Below are 22,352 nucleotides of genomic sequence, written 5' to 3'. Positions count from 1 at the left end.
AGTACAACTGTTCTTACAGGACCAAGTCAATGGATCTCTCTGTAGGAGGCGGAGAGACACCGAATGAGAGTTGTGAGGGCTCACTGTGAGAGAGAGAAGAGAAGGGGCATTGAAAATGAACTGGTGTGAGGAGCTAGCAGAATAATAAGAGGGCAAGGGGCTTCACATCGCCAAAGGAGACCAAGGGGGAACTCAGCTGGCCTGCACGGAAAGTTGAACTGACACTCCAACACAGTTCAGCTCAGGGCAGAGAGAGACAGAGAAGGAAAGAAGACAGAGAGAAAGAGAAGGAGAGAGAGAGAGAGAGAGAGAGAGGGTGATCCATGTGCTTGATGCCATCTGGCCTCTCTCACTGATCCAGAACGTGATACTGACAGCTGGAGGAGAAATGAAAAAGAAACAAGGGATGAGCAGAAAGGTGAAGAGAATCAAGAAGCATTCAAATTTTGGGGGAAATTAAGCTCCTTTTCTTTACATGGTTTAGGACACAAGAAATGTCCTCCTATGGACAATAGAAAAGGAAGGGGTTTAATTTAAAGGTGATGTGTGTCATTTTAACAGTGAGAAAATAGGTGTTCTGAATAGGTTTGTCAGAATGAACTGTTCAGCAAAAACTCTATTATTCACTTGCATGATGTTCCAAACCTGAATGGATTTAACACAAAAGTAGAAAACAGCATATCATAGTGAATTTTTAAGGATCATATTATTATTATTTTATTAAATAAATGCAGCCATGGGGAACATGAGAGACTTTAAAAACATTAAGGCCCAGTTTCACAGACAGGGCTTAGATTAAGCCAGGATTAGGGCTTAGTTCGATAAGGGCATTTAAAGCAACACTAAAGAACTTTTCCTCGTCGGTCACCATACAGGTTGGAAGCGGAATTGTTCATTACCGCTGTCGTAAATAATTTAGCCTACTGTCGCATGCACGCTCGCTGTTTATCCAGCACCGGCTTTGGAATGAACGATGTCCACAGACAAGGTAGAGTATGTGGCATGATTTCATGAAAGTACGATGTATTGCGACATCAGAAACGAAGAAAAACAAAATAATGACTATTGTAAGGCTTGATGTAAAGCAAGTCAAATTTGTCGTTTTCTTATGTCTCGTTTGAACTACAGAAACGCTACCCGCTCTGGCAAACTTGCATAGTGCCTTTATAGCCGATATAGGGCCGCAAAGCAAACCCAGAAGTGCCAAGTTACGACTTTATGAACCACTGATACGATTTTGGAAACATTATTTTAAGGGGGGAAAAAATTCTTTAGTGTTGCTTTAAGTATATATTTTATAAATGTGCCTCAGAAAAAAAGCAAAAACATTTCTGGTGTGTATCTCGAGACAAAACAATGGCACTGACATAATTGGACTCAGTCCGCTTTTATAGCCTCATTATGCTTATAATTTTGCTTTTATAAACTATCCTAACTGTCTGGGAAAATGTTTGTCAGAAGCTTAGTGATGGTGATGATGGATTCGTGGGACCGTGGTGTAGTTCGTTTTTATAGCCTAACTTTAGCTTTTTACTTCTGGCGACTATAAGGCTTTGAAATTCATTAAAGTTGTGTTAATCTGTGAAAATTATCTTGATGGACAAAACATGAAAGTTTTGTTGATCACAGAGCTTGTTTTTTGTGATAATCCAAAAGCCTATGGAAAATCTTATTGGTTTTTTTTTTTTTGAGGGAACCAGTGTGATGCTAACTGCCGATTGGCCTATAAAGTGACGTCATACCGGCACTACTCTATGAATCACAAAGCACACCAGACTTTAAATGTGGCCCCAAATGCACAATATTGGAAACCAATTACTCTAATTTAATTGAGAAGTCGTGACAGGCCTACTCACACAACTGAACTGAAAAACTATTTCGGACAAAGGGCCAATTATCATTGGTGGCCTTTTGAGCCAAATAATTCTACTTACCACACCTGAGGTGGTTGGAGTCACATTTTATGATAGATTTTAAACACATTTGACGTGTAACCTTTAATAATGCTGTTGTGTATTCTCTATTAGTTCATGCTAATTGGATTTTTGGCATTTGTAGCTGCTAAATGGTTCACTTATAGAGACCTCACCAAGCATTCTCAAGCTGATGTTAATTTAATGGTTTCTGCCTGCTGAAATTCACCTCATGAACCGCCATTGTGTCATGTTGAGCCTGCAATCGTTGGTCCTCGGCTTCCAAACCTCACTCTCTCTCATTTAAAGAGACATATCATCAGTTGTCTCAAAGATACAGCAGTGCAAATAGTCTTTTCAGTGATAGTCTTTCAAAGAGTCAGTGAGGGGGTTTATTTTACCACTCACTGGATATTGCACTTTGAAAGTGTCGTGAAACATACAACTTCAAGCAACATAATATCATTTTGTAAAAACGTTGCCACAGGTACGTTTTTCCAATGAGCCTGGGTTGAAAAAATGACACGCCTCTATTAAAGTGCAGAATAAGGCCCATTTAATACATTAGCATCTGTCTTTTGTTGTTTAGTTCAATTGAGAGACTCACAAAATCTAGTTTGCCAAATCAAACATCCCCTCCAGTCTTAGTTTTTAAATCTAAAGACTAATTAAGATACTAAATATCAGGGGTCTGATTATACATCAGGTACACCTAGAGCGCTTGAGGCTCCGTCTTCATGATGCAATTCAGCTCTGACAGCATCAAAGCGTATAGCACTCCTTATTTCTCAACTGTACATCAACGAGAGCAACTCAATAGAAAATACTTGTGATTGCCAATTGTAGTCATTTAGGAACAATCATTTACAATACAGTTCTCAAAAAAAGATGCGAAATACGAGCTGTATGAAGAAGCTATTATGAATCAAAGCCACTTATCGTTGCAAAACATATTGCATATAGGAAGATGAATGCATGTACACACAAAAGAAAAGAATGGCTCAGAAAATAGTACAAAAGTGACCGAACACTTTTTCACATTGTTGGTTCTGGATCTATTTTCCAATGCAACTCAATGCAAAACTATTGACTGTGTGTCACTGATAAAATAGTACTAAAGTCTAAAATATCAATGTAAAGGGGTTGGACGATGAAATCTGGTTTAAGACTACAATAATTTCTTAGTATGACGTAGGGCCTCCTTTTGCAGCCAATATAGCATCAGTTTGTCTTGGTCTTGTCTTGTCTCAGTCACGTTTTCTGACTTTCTCCTCCAAAATACCCCCAAAGTGGCTCAAAAATCTTCAGATCTGGTGACTGCAGGCCTTGTGAGATGTTCAACTTCACTTTCATGTTCATCAAACCATTCTGTCACAAGTCTTGCTGTGTGTGTTGGTGCATTATCATGCTGATACACGGCTCCACCTTCAGGGTACAATGTTTAAAACATTAGGTGCACATGGTCCTTCAGAATGGCTCGGTAGTCCATCAGGCACAGTCGGGAATGTCATGATATTACAGCTCAAACATCACTGATCCACCGTCGTGTTTCACTCTGGGCATCAACAGTCCGGGTGTTCAGACTCCTTGGGGATTCTCCACACCGTAACTCTCACGGAAGTGGGAAAGACAGTGAATGTGGATACATCAGAGAACAATACATGTTTCACATTGTCCACAGCCCAAGATTTGCACTGTTGGCACCAATGAAACCGACATTTGGCATTGGCACGAGTGACCAAAGGTTTGGCTATAGCATCCCGACCATTAATATGGACTCTGTGGAGCTTCCCGACGAAGGTTGAAACCGTTTTTGTTGAAAAAGGAGAGTCGAGGTGCGCATTTAATTCTGCAGTGAGTTGGGCAGATGTGGTTTTATGTTTTTTGGATACACTCCGGGTCAGTAACTGGACATCCCTTTCAGACACCTTCCTCATGTTACTCCTGTAACATTACCCTGGATACCAGAGCTCTCGATACACCACAAAGACTTGCTGTCCTGCTCACAGATGAGCCAGCAATTTGTCCTCTTCCGAACTCTGAAATGTCTCCCATTATGTTGTATGGATTGCAATGTTTTATGTACAGCTGTGCTATTGCTTTGCTAAATCAAACTTCACACTCTGCTCTTACACTGGTGGAATGTATATAATATCAGAGCTCATGTTTTAAAAGGTTTATACATTATCACTGCATGGAGAAAAGGAATGAGATTTTTTTGCTAGATTATGCTTCTGATGATTTAATCAAAACATTTATAAAAGAATGCAGAGGTTTTCGGTACCTCAAGAAATTACAAGGCCGGGCTTAGATTACTAAACGGTCGTATTCTCCATGCAATGTGAAAGTTTACTTTTTCTTGACTGAAGCAACATTTGATTGAGGTGTCAAGCCTTTATTCCAGTGCTTGAGGCAAACGCTTTGAGTGCAAAGCAGATCAGAAGTACCTTTTCTACAGGATCTACACACACACACACAAAAAAAGGCCTTTTTGTAGTGGGCCATCGGGGTGTTGGAGGGTCACAAAGAGAGAGGAGCATTTCTCACACTGTGTCACAAATACCTTAGAGATGGTTAAAGATGATAGCATCAATCACCACCCCCCATAGACCCCCGAAAGGTGCTCCAAGAAAACGCTGTCCTTTCTCATTGATTTGAGACCAGTGTCTTTAAACCAACCCATATTCTTATCACCACAAGAGGGTTTATAAAACTGGTCACAGATCAAATCACAGCAGCCTATATCTGCAAAAAAAAGGTTGCATAGGGATGGAAAGTTCACAGAAGAAACAATCTTTCAACTAGAATGTCAATGCAATATGCTTTTCAAGAGCAGTTTGATTGATTCTCTTTCTTAGTTTTATTTTTCAACAGTGTTCTTATTGTATTGTATCTGTCAGGACATTCTTTTAACTATGTGAAGAGATGGATGAAATAATGTTCAGTTTGGTAATTGTATGGAGCATCTGCAAGAAGTTGAATGACACACATACCTAACAATAACTTAACTTTTTGTATTGTCACAATATTTTCAGAACATTTTCAAACATTTACCCTCCTTTTCATTACCACATTTAATAGTTTCATTTTATTTAATTGAACAAAAATATCTCAATTAAAATAATATAAATTATATATATATATATATATATATATATATATATATATATATAATAATTTAGAAATGTATATAAATTATTCTGTAATAGATCATAACATTGAAGTCTGTTAACTTAGACACAATGAGACACAATATAACTTCCATAGCCTAGATAAATACTTTCCCATTTATATATTATATAATGTGAATATATACACATTATTATTGTTAACTAAAACAAAACAAAAAAATATTTCCCAATAAATGTTACTTAAATTTATTTTATATTAGTTAGTTGCCAACATTTCTCATTTTTGTTTAGTTTAAAGTACAAGAATTAAAACAAAATACAATAAAACGAATAATATAAATACTACGTAAACATATTTATTTTTTAAATCTAATAAGAACTAAGAGTTTGGGAAATGTTTTTTATTGTTATGAAAACAATGTGACATTGGAAAAAATCGACAGCAATAAGCTTTATTTTATTTTATTTTTTTAACTGTTTTAATATTTTGTCGAAATATGGCCCATGTTTTGTGAGATTTGTCTGCAAAGCACCTTAGCAGAGTCCCCTAATAAGCACACTCAGAAAACTTCAAAGGAACGCCGTACCGCATTTGGATCACCGTTCTGTGCCTGCCGGGGTAAAATTAGCTTAGTACTTGTGTTGGGAGTCAAATAATTGTGGCGTGCATGTGGAAATGATCTTTTTATTCACGCCATTTTTTCCATGGAATAGCTCTGAGAGATGGGCGACAGTGACTGGAACTGCGACCTCCAGCTGTTTCAATTTATTCTCTTTTTTACAGTCTTAATTATTTTCTCTTTTCTTCTTGAACGTAAACATGCAGAACTAATAGAACTTATTGGTGCATGTAGTTGTCCTGATATTCATAATGACAGTTTTGTCAAGGGAGCAAACACAACAAGTGGCACAGGGTCTTGGCTGTTGAATTTACCAGAGGTTTGTCTCAAAAGCATGCACACAAGGAATATCAAAGCACAGAGTACAAAAATGACAAAACAGTTACATCCGAGGTATGCAGAAAAGTATTTCTGAACACACAATATGTCGAAGCTTGAAGCAGCAGCAGAAGACCACACCTGCACCACTCCTGTCAGCTAAGAACAGGAAACTGAGACTACAATTCACACAAGCTAACCAAAATCATCAAAAGCATGGATCCATTCTGCCTTGTATCAACGGTTCAGGCTGCTGCTGGTGTAATGGTGTGTGGGATTTATTCTTGGCACACTTTGTGCCCTTTAGCTCCAATTGAGCATCGTTTAAAAGCCACAGCCTACTTGAGAATTGTTGACTATGTCCATCCCTTTATGACCGCAGTGAACCATCTGATGGATACTTCCAGCATGCCAGCAACTCAAATCATCTCAAACTGGTTTCTTCAACATTACAGTGAGTTCACTACACTCGAACGGCCTCCACAGTCACCGGATCTCAGTCCAGTAGAGCAGCTTTGGGATGTGGAGGAACAGGAGATTCGCATCATGGATGTGCAGCTGATAAATCTGCAGCAACTCTGGGATGCTATCATGTCAACATGAACCAAAATACAGGACCTTGTTGAATCTATTCCACGAAGAATTAATATACAGTATATACGTTTCAACCCGTCGAAAAAGAGCGACCAAGTGCGTAGGAACTGGGGGGACGGAGGGTAAGTGTCCCCTCCAATATTGGAGACAGTCGCATTTGTCCGATCCAAAAATGATACCGCGGAGGAGAAAAATATTTGATTTTGAAATCTTTAACTTGCATGCTTTTATTTTGAAAGCGCAACACAGAGTATTGTCACCGGCCCGCCCCCTCAACGGCTCAGAAAAATCACAGCACGTAAATGATTGAATGCAGGACTGTACAGTGCTATCCAACTTTTATTTGTGACAGAAAGCTACATAAGAGTTTCTATTTATCAGTTCATTACATCCATTCTAATGTCTTTTTCGTTTACCTTTACCTTCACACACCAGTTAGTTAGTGGAATTGTGGAAGGATATCACACTCGAGAGTAAAAACAAGTTGGTTTATAAGTTAAAATTCTTGATGCTGTTTTTGCCTTTCACCTTAACCTTTGCATGTATATGTCTGTTCATTGAGGCACAGAAATTTTTTAATTAAATTTTGATCAATATATGTTATTTATTCATCTACAAAACTGGATGATTAGGCCTGCAATTAAAGAATGGCTAATTGTTAATTACTTCCATTCAAAATGTGTTTTCCTTTATCTTTACAAATGTATATTTTTAGTAGAATACAGTATGTTGGTGAATGTTTGCAGTGTAGTTCATTTATGACATATTTCTGATTAAACCATTAACGGATCTGTCAGGTTTCCGATATGTATTCCTATTGTAGTAAATAGCATTCCTATTGTAGTAAACTTTGTTACATATGACAGCAATTTTGCGTTGTGTTTCATCCCTGGTCACAAATTAGTTTGGCGGGAGGTTAAACTTCCATGATGGCGCCGGCGCGTCATTCGCATTGAATGTAGATCAGTGTATACTGTGTTTGCAGAGGGGTTAAGGTAAAAAACAAAAAAGGTCAAATGTGAGACTAGACATTTTTCTATTTGTACAGTAATAATTTGTTAGGAATACAATGTACTACAAACCTTAATTCCACTCAGGAAGTTTTCTCGCAGGACAGAACACAAAATGACCGTTGACAAAGGTATACAGTTTTAACTGGACCAGCACAGACTACCCAACATTGGGTTACATTGACCCAGCGCTGGGTATAGGTATATGTGAGGGGGCTGACAGTAAAAATGACCAGCAGCTGAGTTACAGAAAAACTGCAAATGCAAAAAAATATTAAAATAACCCAAGAAAATGACCAGGCTGTACCCAGCATTTGCATTATATTTCAATGCATTTGCATTTGCTCACAGACCTTTTGAGTTCTTTGCGAGCGAACACAGTTTCTCGAGGGAACGCAAAGATTTTGCGAGCGACTGCAAAGTTTCACGGGGGAACTCATAACTTTTGCGAGACATTTTTTTCCTCCCATCTCATAAGTTTGTCCAGCAATCTTCATAATATCAAATTAAAACGTTAAAAAATAATCAAAATATGATTAATTACTCCACCTCTGAAGCTATAATTGTCAACACGTTCGACTACAAACACCCACAAATTATTTACCAATAAATTAGGAGTCCTCCAACATTGAATGTTTTACATGAAAATCACATTCGAATAAAAATTGTGAATGTTTCTTAAGTGAAGCATTCTCTCAGGCGACACCATTTGCATGGTTTATAACCCAAAGAACTACCACCTGGTCTGCAAAGTTAACATTCCAGCTGTGATCTCCAAGGTGCCTTATCGTTCCAGGTTTTAAGATGTGCAGGTCCTCCTGTGCCTTTGACAGACAGCGGGGGACAATATGCCAGTCACGTACGGGTTCGAGACCAGCTCAAGCATGCATTAATTCTTACATTAAACACAGGCCCAGTCACACAGCTCTCATGCTGTTTGAAGCTCCCTCTTTGCTAGACCAGATCTTGCACGTCCTTCTCTCCCATGATGCCCTGCTGCAGTGGTTCAGCCTGGCCTTCCATCATCTGTCACTCAAACAGAGTCCAATGTGAAACAGCCTCGTAACTCTCGGGGGACAAGAGCAAACGGCAAGGCAGAACTTAAATAATGCACAATAAGAGCTATAGTCGGAGCCAAAAATCTCCAGTGACACGAGGAAGCAGGCGTTTGTATCTGAGCGGCCATAAATGTACATAAAAATACAAACAAAATATTATGATGCTTCACATAAAGGTCAGAAACCCTCAGGAAACATCACTGTTTCTGACCTTTAATGTGATGCATCATAGTATTTTGTTTATATTTTTTATACAATGTTATGAGTTTTTTTTTTTTTTTTTTTTTTGCTGGGCATTTGATATCATAGTAATTTTGTAATATAAATATATATATATGATTTTTGTTTTTGAAATGAATTAATATTTTTATTCAGCAAGGATGCACTAAATTGGTTAAAAAAAGTTATTTTGAACCTTCCATTTATGAAAGAAAAAAATCCTGAAGAAAACCACAACTGTTTTCAAAATTGATAATAAGAAATGTTTCTTGAGCAGCAAATCAGCATATTATAATGATTTCTGAAATATCATGTGACACTGAAGACTTGAGTAATGAAGCTGAAAATACAGATATATATATTTATTTTAAATTGTAAAAGTATTTCACAATATGACTGTTTTTACTGTATTTTTGATCAATTAAATGCAGGCTTGGTGAGCATAAAATTGAAATTTGACAGACTTGTGCTGGGCAGATTACTTGCAAATTGCAAGTTACATGAAGAAAATTGTAGTTAGAAACGTAATCTGGATTACTCATTTTAGGTTATGGTATTCTGACTACATTTAGATTACTTTCTTGACCTAACTCGTTTATCAGTTAGATTTGAATGGGATTATGGTGTACAAAAAAAGACAAAGAGAAAAGAAAATATGTTTCAACAACATGAAATTACATTATACCAGGGTTGATGAAATGCTGCAGGGGGATTGTGAGTTGATGAAAATCTATGATTAATTAAATCATAAAAACGTCTTTTTTATTTGAACATAAAATCAATCAAAATAAAACAATTGAACACTAAAAATATGTATATTTTAATTGTTTACGTGCATGTCAATGTTACCATTATCCGACAACAGAGAACTGTGAACATACAAATGTGTTGATAAATTATTGAAAAATTCACTTTCAGGGGTCGCCAAGTAAATATTTGAGCTCAAATGGTTTGTCTGACAAAATAAAAATAAAAAATGGGAATCCCTGCATTACATGAACAAACAAAACTAAACATCAAAACATCAATGACATTAAACATTCAAAGTTGTCCAGGTTTGGAATATTTTTGCCCAGATCAATGAAGGTCGACGAAGACAGTGTTTAGTAACTAGCATAATTATTATCTCATACATGTTGTAATTGAGAGGTGCTTTTGTCCCCAAAATTAGAAACATCACAGATTTATTTATATGAAATGTACATGGCCATTCAATATTGTGAATATAGTCAAAGTTAAATGGTATGTCACACAATACGATTCTTTAGAAAGGAAAATGCAAAAGAGTAAAAAGAAGAATTAGCAAAAATCAATAGATTTTGAATAATTTACTGCCATTATGTGAATAATATGTAATCATAATCCATAAAAAGTAATTGTCTGATTATGAGCAATTTAAAATGTTGTATAATATAATTTCAAATAAATAATTATTACTTTAGCTTTTTTTTTTACTATTTTCTGTTTGTTTTGATATATAAAATAATTATTTTTTGTTCAATAAATATACTGTCATTAAAATATTTTAAAATAAAAAGTTAATGTAAAAGTAATGATTCTAAAAGCAATGAAGGAGATCCCATAAGGTTTTAGATACACCGTCTGGTGCACCTGGACATATCATCAGTGATGTAACCTAGGATCACGGGGGGTTTCGGGTCTTTCAACAATCAGACCCCCTCTAATTTAATAAAGCTAAAGCAATGAAGGAGATTCCATAATAATTTAATAAAACTTTACAGTAATCACACACACACACACACATATATATATATATATATATATATATATATATATATATATATATATATATATATATATATATATATATATATATATATATATATATACACTCTAAAAAATGCTGGGTTGTTTCAACCCAATTTTGGGTAAAATATGGACAAACCCAGCCGTTGGGTTAAATTTTTACATTACATTTTTAACCCAATGTTTGGGTTTGTCCATATTTTACCCAAAATTGGGTTGAAACAACCCAGCATTTTTTAGAGTGTATATATATATATATATGATTCCCTAAGGTGGACACCCAACCTGATGTATCTAAACCTTACCATCTAAATCTTACCAAGTCATGTCAACAAGTGGAAAAGTCAGTCAGCTGTTTATAATAATCATGATAATTATTGTGCCTTTCGCCCCAACAGCATGGGAGATTTTTTTACCCCAAATACCATACTTTTACATATTCTTCTGGTTTTGAAAAACTGTTGCTTTAATTACCTTGAAAATCATTAAGAAGACCTCAAAATATCAAGACTCTCAAAATATATTCAATAATTTTTACGATTTTCATTTAAATCAACAACATTTTAAATCAAATTAGCGCAGAATCAACTTTCCGCTGCGGTCCGTCAATGATCAGCCAAATGTCCACGTGCATCTTGAAAAGTGGATGTTTTGGAAAGTGCTGCGGCAAGTTTTTGTGCCATCTAGTGCTTTAGAGGAAAATAATATTAAATGCGCCTTTTACCCCTGTGCACCTTTTGCCCCGTTGTACCCGTATACTTGATTTGTGTACCTCGTCCCCCACTCCTAGTTTGCGACGTTTTCCCCTGGGAAGGACTTCAACTTCCCGACTCGGCATAAGTGGCGTTTCTGCAGTCAAATCGTCCTTTCACAGTGCGAACAAGTCAGTGCAGTGTATAATTTAACCATCACGACCAACCCCGTCTCTTTTGTCCCCTGGGGAGGTGCTGGGGTGATAACCATCTCTGCCTCTGAGCAATTTACAGCCATCAGTTCCAGGAAGCACAACATTAGCCAGAAAATGATCTCCAATGGCTAGCCAATTCACAGGAACTAAATTGAAGATGCACCTCGCCGCCGCCCTGACTGTGAATCACCGATAACCCCGCCGCTGGGCTTAAATAAAAAACACTGTTTTTGAGGATTACTTAAGACTTTGTTGCATTACATCAGCTGTTTATTTTGGAAAAGAGAAAACGCAATTGAAACATCAAGCTCTCTATCAGTTCGAGGTCTGTTCGGGATCGGAGGTCAAATGAAAATATCAAATTACATCCCCAAATCCACATGTTATCATAGTGCACAAATGAGTTTACAAGCCGACTTTGAAGAGCACTGCGAAGACTTTTCTGTCGGGGATGGTGGTTCTTATGAGATAGAATTATCTGACAACTTTTTTTTTTTTTTTTGAATGGCTTGGTGCCATGGGACTTGATCCTCTTTAAAAAGATGAGCGAAGAGAGATGGAGGATGAACACTTGGACAGAACATTTTCTCAGTCTGGAAGATGAAAACTAAATTATTTTTGAGCTTTTTGTTTGCCAATATAACTTAATTACACTCTGTGTCAGCTCTTTTGTGCCATCGCAAACGCTGCTTTTCAAATGCTTTCACCATGTGACTGTCTTTTGAAATACTGATATTCTCCAATGCATTAGCTTTCAAATCCCCACTGCATCTTTCATGCGTTCACATGTCAGAATCGACAGCATTTGCTTTCAACGACATACAAACTTTCAGCAATGGATCGAAAATTAAAATAAATGCAGATTTGAGGGGAAATGTACAGATTATCAGTTAATAATGTTGTGTTTTTCATCACACAAAGCTATTGCATATACTGTAGCTTTTAAAGACTTGGAATATAGCAAGAGTCATACTCACTACTTTTAGGGTCCTATTTTACTTTTACTTATTTTGAGCTTATAAATCATCATCCACTTTTATTATGTAAACAGAAGACTAAATATTGGGTCAGAACAACATACGGATGAATAAACTTTTTTTGTTTAAATGATGCTACCATATTTTTCTATCAATTAATACTTTCAGTCTGTTCCTTGCATGAAAGTTACTGTAATATGACAAAGTGTGTGTGTGTCCTATAAATGTGAAATAAAATACATACTTTTTTCTTTTTTTAAGGAGACATTTTTTATGATTAAAATGTTTTTAGTTTTTTTTACAAAGTAAAGCTGTTTTTGTTATTCAACAGTAAAAGTGATTCAAAGTTTTATTTCTAATTTTTTACGGCTACACTGAAAAATGCAGGGTTGTTTTAACCCAACTTTGGGTCAAATATGGACAAAGCAGCCGTTGCGTTACATTTTTTTATTAAATTTTTAACCCAACGTTTGGGTTTGTCCATATTTGACCCAAAATTTGGTTAAACCAACCCAGCATTTTTTAGAGTGTACTATTGCTTGCTCTTTGTTATTCACTTTCATGATTTGGACAATATAATCTGCTAAATCAATAGTGAAATGTATTTTTTACAGCAACAATACTAATATATAATCAGATTGTGCTGGATGGGGTGCAAAAGTTGTTCAAATGTCATAAAGTTTTACTACTTTCATAAGTTTCAAAGGAACAGTGTGACAAAAAAAAAACATTGTTCATCCTTTTATACTCTCTCGTTCTCCTGTTCTTTCTCTTTCCCATATCTTGCTGTGGAATGATAACCCCAACACAGAAAATGAGAATCAATCAGAATAACTTTCAAATGCAGGAGGACTTTTGGGAATATCAGTGTGCGCCGGCATAGAGTCAGGAGTCGATACGGTGACCTCAGCTGTCATTACTGGTGGGTCTGGTCAATCAGACATGGGGAAGCATTAAAGACAAGCCTTATATAATTAATAATTAATGACACAGACAGAATACACACTGCATACAGTCACTCTCTCATGGCATTCATTCCAGTAGTTCGGCACTATTGTTTCATATTTGAAACAATAACACATTTGTGAATCATCAATTTATTCGAGAGGGTAAAAGTTGATAGTTAAACTTCTAACCCGATAATTATTACATTTTGACAAAAAAGTGTTTGCTTTGCATTTACATTATCATTACGCATGTTGTTTTTAAAATCTAAAATGTTTGCCTGACCGATTATAAAATGCATCGAAAAAATCTCTCTGATTGTCTTGAGCCATATCTAGAGATCATAATATCCAACATCAGAGAGAATGATGAATAAATTATAGTGTACTTCAAATCTAAAAAAGTCTATGTGCTTGTATGGGATATTATTAATGAAATAAAAGGCAACTTAAGTGTATAAACTCAGAATACTTTTAAAAAGTGCATTTTGTAATAATGTCAAATTAAAAGTTTACACTCTATAAATGTTTTTGTCATGCTTTAAAGTATACTTATTTTGAGCTGCTGACTAACACTAAAGCACAAGAACTTAATTTTAACTTTAACTGTTTTGTGATTTAGAACTACGTCTATATTGTAAATGTACTAGATTGCAACTTCATCATTAGAAATCTGTAATATATTTCTGTACAAATATATGCAAATGCATAATATACAAGTTTCAATAGAAATTAGATTACATTTTAGTTGATCATATGCTTTTCAGTTTAATAGACACTGCACTTTAACCATATTTATACAATTCAACTAATTTCAATTAAATGGGAAAAAAAATGTAATTAAAAACAATGCTGTAAATGTGTTTTTTTTTAGTTCAGCAACAATACAGTATATAATCAGATTGTGCTGGTTGGGATGCAAAAGTTGTTCAAGTTTTTCAATAAAATTTTAGTTGATCATAAATGGTTGTCAGTGTATTAGACAATGCACTTTAACCATATTTATAGTTAAACTCATTTAATTGAATTTAAATTTCAACTATAATACATTTTCATTTAAGCGCAAGTAACAAAGTGTCCGAAAACATTATATTCTGCACGTTTCCTTTTGTCACAAGGGAGCCACAGTGAAATAGCACACACATTTTCTACGGGAAATGTAACAATGTCTTGCTTTTGTGCTTAACAATGTTGTAACATTGTTGTAACTTCAGTGTTGGGGAAAGTTACTTTTAAAAGTAATGCTTTACAATATTGCTTTAAAAAAATAAGTAACTAATTGCATTACTTTTTATGGAAAGTAATGCGTTAGGTTACTTTTGTGTTTCTTTTACTCACCTGGACTGGACTTGGTTGTTTGTTTTTTACTTATGTTTTCTCTCAACATGGGGTCAGAAGTCAATAAACAGGAAAAAGTTTAATTAATCTATATTTTGTTGTATATGCATATACTCTTTAAAAACGAATTACTCGTAAAATAGTTACTTGCATTACTTGTAATTATTTACCGTAAAGTCTAAATCTAATTTAGATTTAGATTATAAATGTAAAAAAAGTTACAAATCTTCCAAGTCAGTGTGACTGTGAATACAGTGTAATTGGACAGTTTGATGTGTACTGTAACCTCCACAAACATGTTTCTGTCCAACTAGAAACTTTCATTTTGTCCTTTTGCGCTTACTGAACACATAGGAGGGCCTATAACTGGGGAAAGAGATCATTCGTCTTTCCCAGTGCACTACAATTTTTCTTTGACCATCAGCCTTCAAAGCAAACGAACACATCCACACATTATTCCTCTCTCTGGCCTGTTGTGAGTGTGAGTCGGCCATCATTGAAGAGCTCCCCACAGAAAAGGCAATTTCACAATGCTGCCTCACAAGCTTATGAAAAATAATAATTCAGCTTTTCTTTTAGCCGTATTGAAAGTCTTAACTCTAACAATAGTATTTAATTTCTTTGTGTGAGTCTTGAAGATTTATCCTTTTTGAAGGACCTATGTGTAAGAAGGTTGATGTATTAATTGCTTTTTATTGCATCTGTGACATGAGCTTCTCTTCTGTTCAATGACACATGAAACAACAATGTTCAGGATAACCCCGAAAGAGCTATTCAGATTAATTCAAACTATAGTGTAACAAAATCAGATCTATGTAGTTACTAGTCTCAAATATACCTAACAATCAAACTATGCTAACAGTGTATTTTTCATCTGTTGACATGATGGCAGTGAATTGGAGAGGTGGTTCAAACATATCCACATTCTGATCAGATGCTTTCTCGACTGTTTTTTCACCACAGTCATTTGTCAGAGGAAAGCATTTAGCACACATTTACATAATCATCAAAATGTCACTCAGCAGTGTAGACGACGTCGGGATGTTTGTCAACAGTATATCGCTGCTTAGTTAGGTATTAAGTAGGTATTTCCAACTTCTTTTTACTTCTAAGAAAAGGGTGGAAAATAACTTTGCCGTGAGTATATTGGGGACGTGAATCACGTTTTGTTTCTTCTATGTTATGTGAGCATGCCGGCTGCAGTTCACTTAATGGCCACCGGTGTCACTAAAAACAAGGTTTTTTTTTTATTCTAGCCCCTTTAAATAATAAATAAAACACACATATCACCATTCTACTTGGGTCGCAAAATCATACTGGGTTATATTTTCACCCCAACATTTTTTCATTGTCAAATAATCTGCATACCAATTAAGCAAATTTTAAATGACAAAATTTTTTTTAAAAATTAGAAGTAAAAAGAAAATGATAAAAAAAAATACATATATGCATATACATAAATTAAGTAGGCTACAAATATAAAAGTATATGCAAGTCGTTTTTTTTTTAATAAATACATTTAGTTCACGTTACAGCTCTTAGGGGAAATATGTTTAATTATCATAGAAATTTCACAATTTAAACATAGGATTAATTGTGAAATAGAATTTCTTTTTCATTATTATTATTTCAGAGGTGACTCAGACATTTATTTTGTGAGAATCATATATTTGTTGTTTCATACAAATCAATATATATACCTCTTGTACATATTGATTTGTCCTAGAATTAGAATTGGACTAACACCAATCAATAAATGCATACGTGAAGTAGGACACGTTTCTAAATGCTGAAAGTGACCGGACCACCGTTATGTTTGGTGCAGTGGTGGAGGTCAAAGAGACACGTGCAAGTGTGTAAGAAACACGATTAATGTGGAGACTCTGAAGGACAAACAATGTTGCCATAATTGATTGTTTTGTCTCCGTTTCATTAACTTAGCAAGGCAACATAAAAAAAGAGATTACATGATCTAAAGTGTATCAATTTTCCCGTTTTTAATCTACATGGAGGTGTGACACATTCATAATTCAGTGGTCCTTCTACCTGGAAAGTTAAAACGCTTGAAAATGGTTCAGACCTCAGAATTATTGATCATGTCTGAGAGAGCTGGGTGACTCGCACTAAGTCTCAATTGAGTGTCCTTGAACATGGTTTGTCAAAAAAGTAGTTTTTTTTTCTTGCACAGCTCTTAAAAGAATACACTGTACAAAGTGGTAAATAAAACTGATTTTTGAAGTACCCTTTTACAAGAAAAGAAAATAGGTGAACCATCCTTTAAAGGTGCAGTAAGCAATTTTTTTCCTGAGAAACGCTGTTGAAAGTGGATTGGTCCGAGCAGCACAACACTCTTGTAGCCAATCAGCAGTAGGGGGCGTGTCCACTCATGATGGGGGAGGAGAGAGAGTGAACAAGATGAAGATTTGAAGAATGACTGTAGAAAGAGAGATAGTTGAGAGACATTACAAAAAAGAAAAGGTCAGAGGAATATCACTGGGAAATGAAGAGTTATAATCAAACAAGAGCTTTAGGACATGCATTAATATTAGAAAAGCTTTCCAGCGCTGGAGAGACCGAAGCAGGAAGGCTTGAAAACAGACGCTGAGGTTGCGTTGTTTCTGCTCCATACGTTTCATAGAATCAAGATGCTGTTGTTGTAATGTTAGCTGTAGTGACAGGACAGTTTTGAGTGTCATTGTTTGTCTGGAGCTGCTGGAGACTCGTGCTTGTATACTCTTGTGTACTGTATGTTCAGTTTATGTTCTTCCTTGTCTTCCGTTTGCCATTTTCACTTTATTTTTCAAAAAGCATTATTTTGCTTTGCTTCAGCAATGATCAAACGACATCCACTCTTCCATTGCATGTTTGTGAATTTTGGGGGCGGAGCAATGAATGGAGGGGTGTGATTGTTTGGGTTGATTTAAAATATCAACAATGTTTCTCAGAAATCACTTACTGCACCTTTAATCCTTAACATGACATTTTTGGATGTTGAAATACTTGCTTCAATCCCGGTGTATTATAAAAGAGACAACTGCAGAGAACAAACCCTTCAAATCCCTAAAGAATGGGTCCATCGTCTGCTTGGGCCCCATGGACCCCACATGGGAGGAACAAGAACTGGAAGGGGACAAAGGCAGTCATGTCTTTGCTCTGTGAGCTCCATCTGGTGCACTGGCTGGTGTTTGTGGTAAGCACTCAAGGACCTATCGCCTACTCAGAAAGATGCTCTATTCCAGCACACATCTTTTGCAGAAACTCAGAACGTATTGTTTCTCTGCCTCTTCGTCTTTCTTCACTAATTTCACAAGTGTTCTCATGGAGGTTTTCGTGCCATTGTTGCATTTGGCTGCTCACTGGGGTCCTGAAGGGATGATTCTTTGTAAAGCTGCTGCAGAACATTATGTACTGTGAAAAGTGCGGTAAAAATAAACTGAAATGAAATCAACTTAAACTAGAAAGTCTGCATCAAGATTTTCACCCAAATAGATTCTCTGCTCTGATAGGGTCGTGGACTACAGGGAAAAATACTGCTAAATGTGAATAATAAAATGCAACTGGTCATTTACTGTAACAGTTAGAAATGCAAAAAGGACTTAAAGGCATACAGTAGTTCAGCTAAAAATGAAAATTCTAAAAGAAGATATTTTGAAGAATATTGGATAACCAAACAGGGTACCATACTCTGTTTTTCCATAGTATGGAAAAATAAAATACTTTGAAGTCAATGGAGTCCATCAACTGTTTGGTTTCCAAAATGTCTTCGTTTGTTGTCAGCAGAAAAAAAGAACAAATTGAGGGTGAATTCATTTAAATTTTTCGGAGAACTATCCCTTTAAGGCTTTTAATACGCCTTCGGATGAGATGTTAAACCGAGGTCCTGACTCTCTGTGGTCACAAAAAAATCCCAGGATGTCTTTTGAAAGAATAGGGGTGTAACCCTGGTATCCTGATAAATTTGCCCAGTGGCCTCTGTCCATCATGGCCTCCTAATCATCACCATATATTTATACTGATTGGCTTCATCAATGTCTCCTCTCCACCAGTAAGCTGGTGTGTGGTGGGCGTTCTGGTGCAATATGGCTGCCGTCGCATCATCCAGGTGATGCTGCACATTGGTGGTGGTTGAGGAGATTCCCCCTTCTATGTAAAGCGCTTTGAGTGTTGAGAAAAGCGCTATATAAATGTAATGAATTATTATTATATTATTAAGGCTCGTTCACACCAATGACGATAACTATATAACTGCACAGAGAAACAATATTGCTGGAAATCATTCTCTAGGTTTTTTTTTCCAGCTGATGAATGATAAAAACAATGAGAGCCAATCAGAATCCATCCTGCTTTAAATAGCTCAAGCATTTAAAGCGGCAGATGACAAAACCACAGCGCGTGTTAAACAGAACAATGTTGATGTTTATGTTGTAATATTGATGAATTTTTTTTATATATAATAAATGCTAAGGTGTTTATCATAATTTGCTTTAGTCTGTGGCAAAGCCAAGAACAAACTACAAGACCGACGCCTGATTGCTATAGATTACAATACAATCACACTAGCTGTTGCTCAATGTGATTGTGCCTCTTTCAATAGTTAGCGAAACACACCTGCCAATGAATCAACTACTATGATTTACACAAGCGTGCAAAAGCGAGAAGAGTATCAGTGACATGCCAACGCGCCTAGTTTTTGTTGCAAACATCAAAAAGTGAAATTCTTGTGCGATTTTCTTAAAAGGATTAGTTTACCCCAAAATAAAAATTTGGTGAAATGGCAATGAAAACTGTTTACTCACCATCCAAACCCATATGAAAGAAGAGATCTTCAATGGTAGGCGACTGCTTGCTCATTTCCATGCGGTTTTGTTGCAATAAAAACACATTTATTTGTGTGCAATATTCCAAGTTTTCAAATGACAGCTTTGTGTGACAAACAGACCAATATATTTAAGTTGTTCTACACTTAAAGTCTTGACACCCCTTTTAGCAAATGTCAACATTTCTCCTTCAGTGTTGCACGGAAGAAGAAAAAAGTCCTGGCGTTTGGGAATGGCATGAGGGTGAAGAAGAGATGGCAGAATTTTCATTTTTGAATGAACTATTACTTTAAGGATGGAGTTATGAGCATCTGGCTCAATAGAAGTATTTAGCTATATGCCTCAGGCTTGATGCTATTTCAGACTGACTCAAATGCCTCTTTGCTGCTTGAATAATCTTCATATGCAACAGCCTGAGAAGAATGACAAAACACCTGATAAGGAGGTCAATAACTCTAATGTCACTGACATTGGAAAATGTATCTTTTGCAATACAATTCTGAAATGCCTTAACTCACTATCCAGGTGTTTACTGATATCAGGAGACAACACATTATGATCCAAATAGAGTGCTCAGACAGTCTTTGTTGTCACAGGTTTAGCTTAAAGAAAAGTACACAAAAGCAGACACAACATTTGTGACCTCTCAGGAGAAATAAGCGCAAAGGAATTTATTCATGTTAATGAACGCTCTCAGTCTGACGTGTGATGGCTCCGGATGACTCATCCGCTCTAGTTCTCTCACCTGACAGCCATTTTAAAGCACTCAGCCTGGGTTGAGACAGGAACTGATGTAGTTGTCTGCCTTCCTCCTGACAGTATGTAAATTTTGAAACACAAGTGCCGATACTGGAATTTAACATTATGATGTTTATTTTCGTTTGCATTTCTTATGTGAAACGGAAGAGTGGAATGTTTGGATGTTACAGAATTTCATGCCATGGACCTTTAAACTCTTGGGAAAATCCAGTAACTAGTTTATCCTTGCTCACTGTAGTAGCCTGAGAGCATGTAAACATGAATTTAGTTTCCAGTGAACTGACAAAACCTTTGCACTCTCGACTCCTGAGAGTTGTGTAAAGCCAACTAATGACACGTCAACTTATGAAAGCTCTTGCCATTTTAGTATGCCATGCTATATAGGTCTAGTCGGGTTATGCATAAATAAATTGTTGGTTTTACTTAGCATGGACACATACAATTGATCAAAAGTGACAGACAATAATGTCACAAAAGATTTCTATTGCAAATAAATGCTCTTATGTTGAACTTTCTATTCTTAAAATAACAGAATTCTGAAGAAAATAATAATAATTATCACCGTTCTGAAAAAATATTAAGATGCACAATCATTTTCAACATTTGAAAATTCATCTTTTCCCAAATTACAATATAAATGTAATAGAAAACAGTTATTGTGAAATATTATAATATACATCTTTTTTTTTTTACTGGTTTTTGATCAAATAAATGTAACGGTAACACTTTACGATAAGATCTCATTTGTTAACATCAGTTAACATGAACTAACAATGAACAGTTGTAGCCTATTTTTATGAACTAGAGGTTAATAAATACTGGAACAAATGTATTGCTCATAGTTAATGTTAGCTAATATTAACTAATGGACATTATTGTAAAGTGTTACCAATTCAGCCTTTTTAAGCTCAGGAAACTTTTTTCAAAAATGTAAAAAAGTCTTAACAACCCCAAACTTTTTATGTGATATACTTTTTTTTTGCTTCAAATCACATGCAGTTTGCAATGTTGTGATTCATCTTGGAGCTGGTTGTTTTGGGGCTCATGGTTTAGAACTCTTTACTGATGAAATGTATAAATTCTCTAAGAAAATGAATGGAAAAAATACTTTCGGAACCAAGGCCTCTAAAAAAGTGGGCCATCACCGTGGGTGGCTGTATATGCGTCAGACTGGGACTAAAAGCAATACAACCTCAGGAATTGTGGTTTATCTACTGTTGTTTTTATGACATAAGATTAATTTGTTCCACTAAACAACCAAATGAAAGGACAGAAGAGCTCTATAAACCGCCCATGAAAACAAACTGGCAAACTGGTTACATAAAAACCAATTCAGGACAAGGGTGTATGCAAATATTCATCATCAAGCAGGGCTGCACAATTAATAAGATAAATATATTGATGACAGTATTTAATTTAGATAAATTTTCTATGTACAATTCGATTGATTTAAGTTAATAATCACAATTACAATATCAAGGAAAATAAATCAACAAATAAACGTGCATTAGTCATATACCTGTACACAACTCCTAAATCAGACATGAAGGTTAAGCGACCTTGGAGATGTTACCCAGTAAATATTGTGGGCTGACACTGTGGCAGATACAAGAAACTGTTAATGCATTCTTCATTAAAATTTGATCTGTTTATTTTTAAAGCACTTCCACCCCACTGGAAACAGCTAAGACGTCCTGTGTTTTGTTTGTCCAAAGAGTGACCTACTTTTTTTGTTTCAAATCCTCCTGATGCTGTTTTGACAAAAACAAGGAGCTATGGAAAATCAAGTTATTCAGAACAGAAGACTGCAGAAAACCAGTGTTGTTTTTGATTACTAAACTAAAACTATCATAAATATTTTTTGTTAATTGATATATATATATATATATATATAAGACCGTTTTCAACTAAAAACGGAAAGCGTATGTGTTTTGGCCGTTCATTTACACGACAACAGCGTTTTTTGGCCCTAATAAGCAT

This window comes from Phoxinus phoxinus, assembly GCF_949152265.1.
Source record: "Phoxinus phoxinus genome assembly, chromosome: 3".
NCBI classification, from domain to species: Eukaryota; Metazoa; Chordata; class Actinopteri; order Cypriniformes; family Leuciscidae; genus Phoxinus; species Phoxinus phoxinus.
This window is presented reverse-complemented; position numbering follows the sequence as displayed.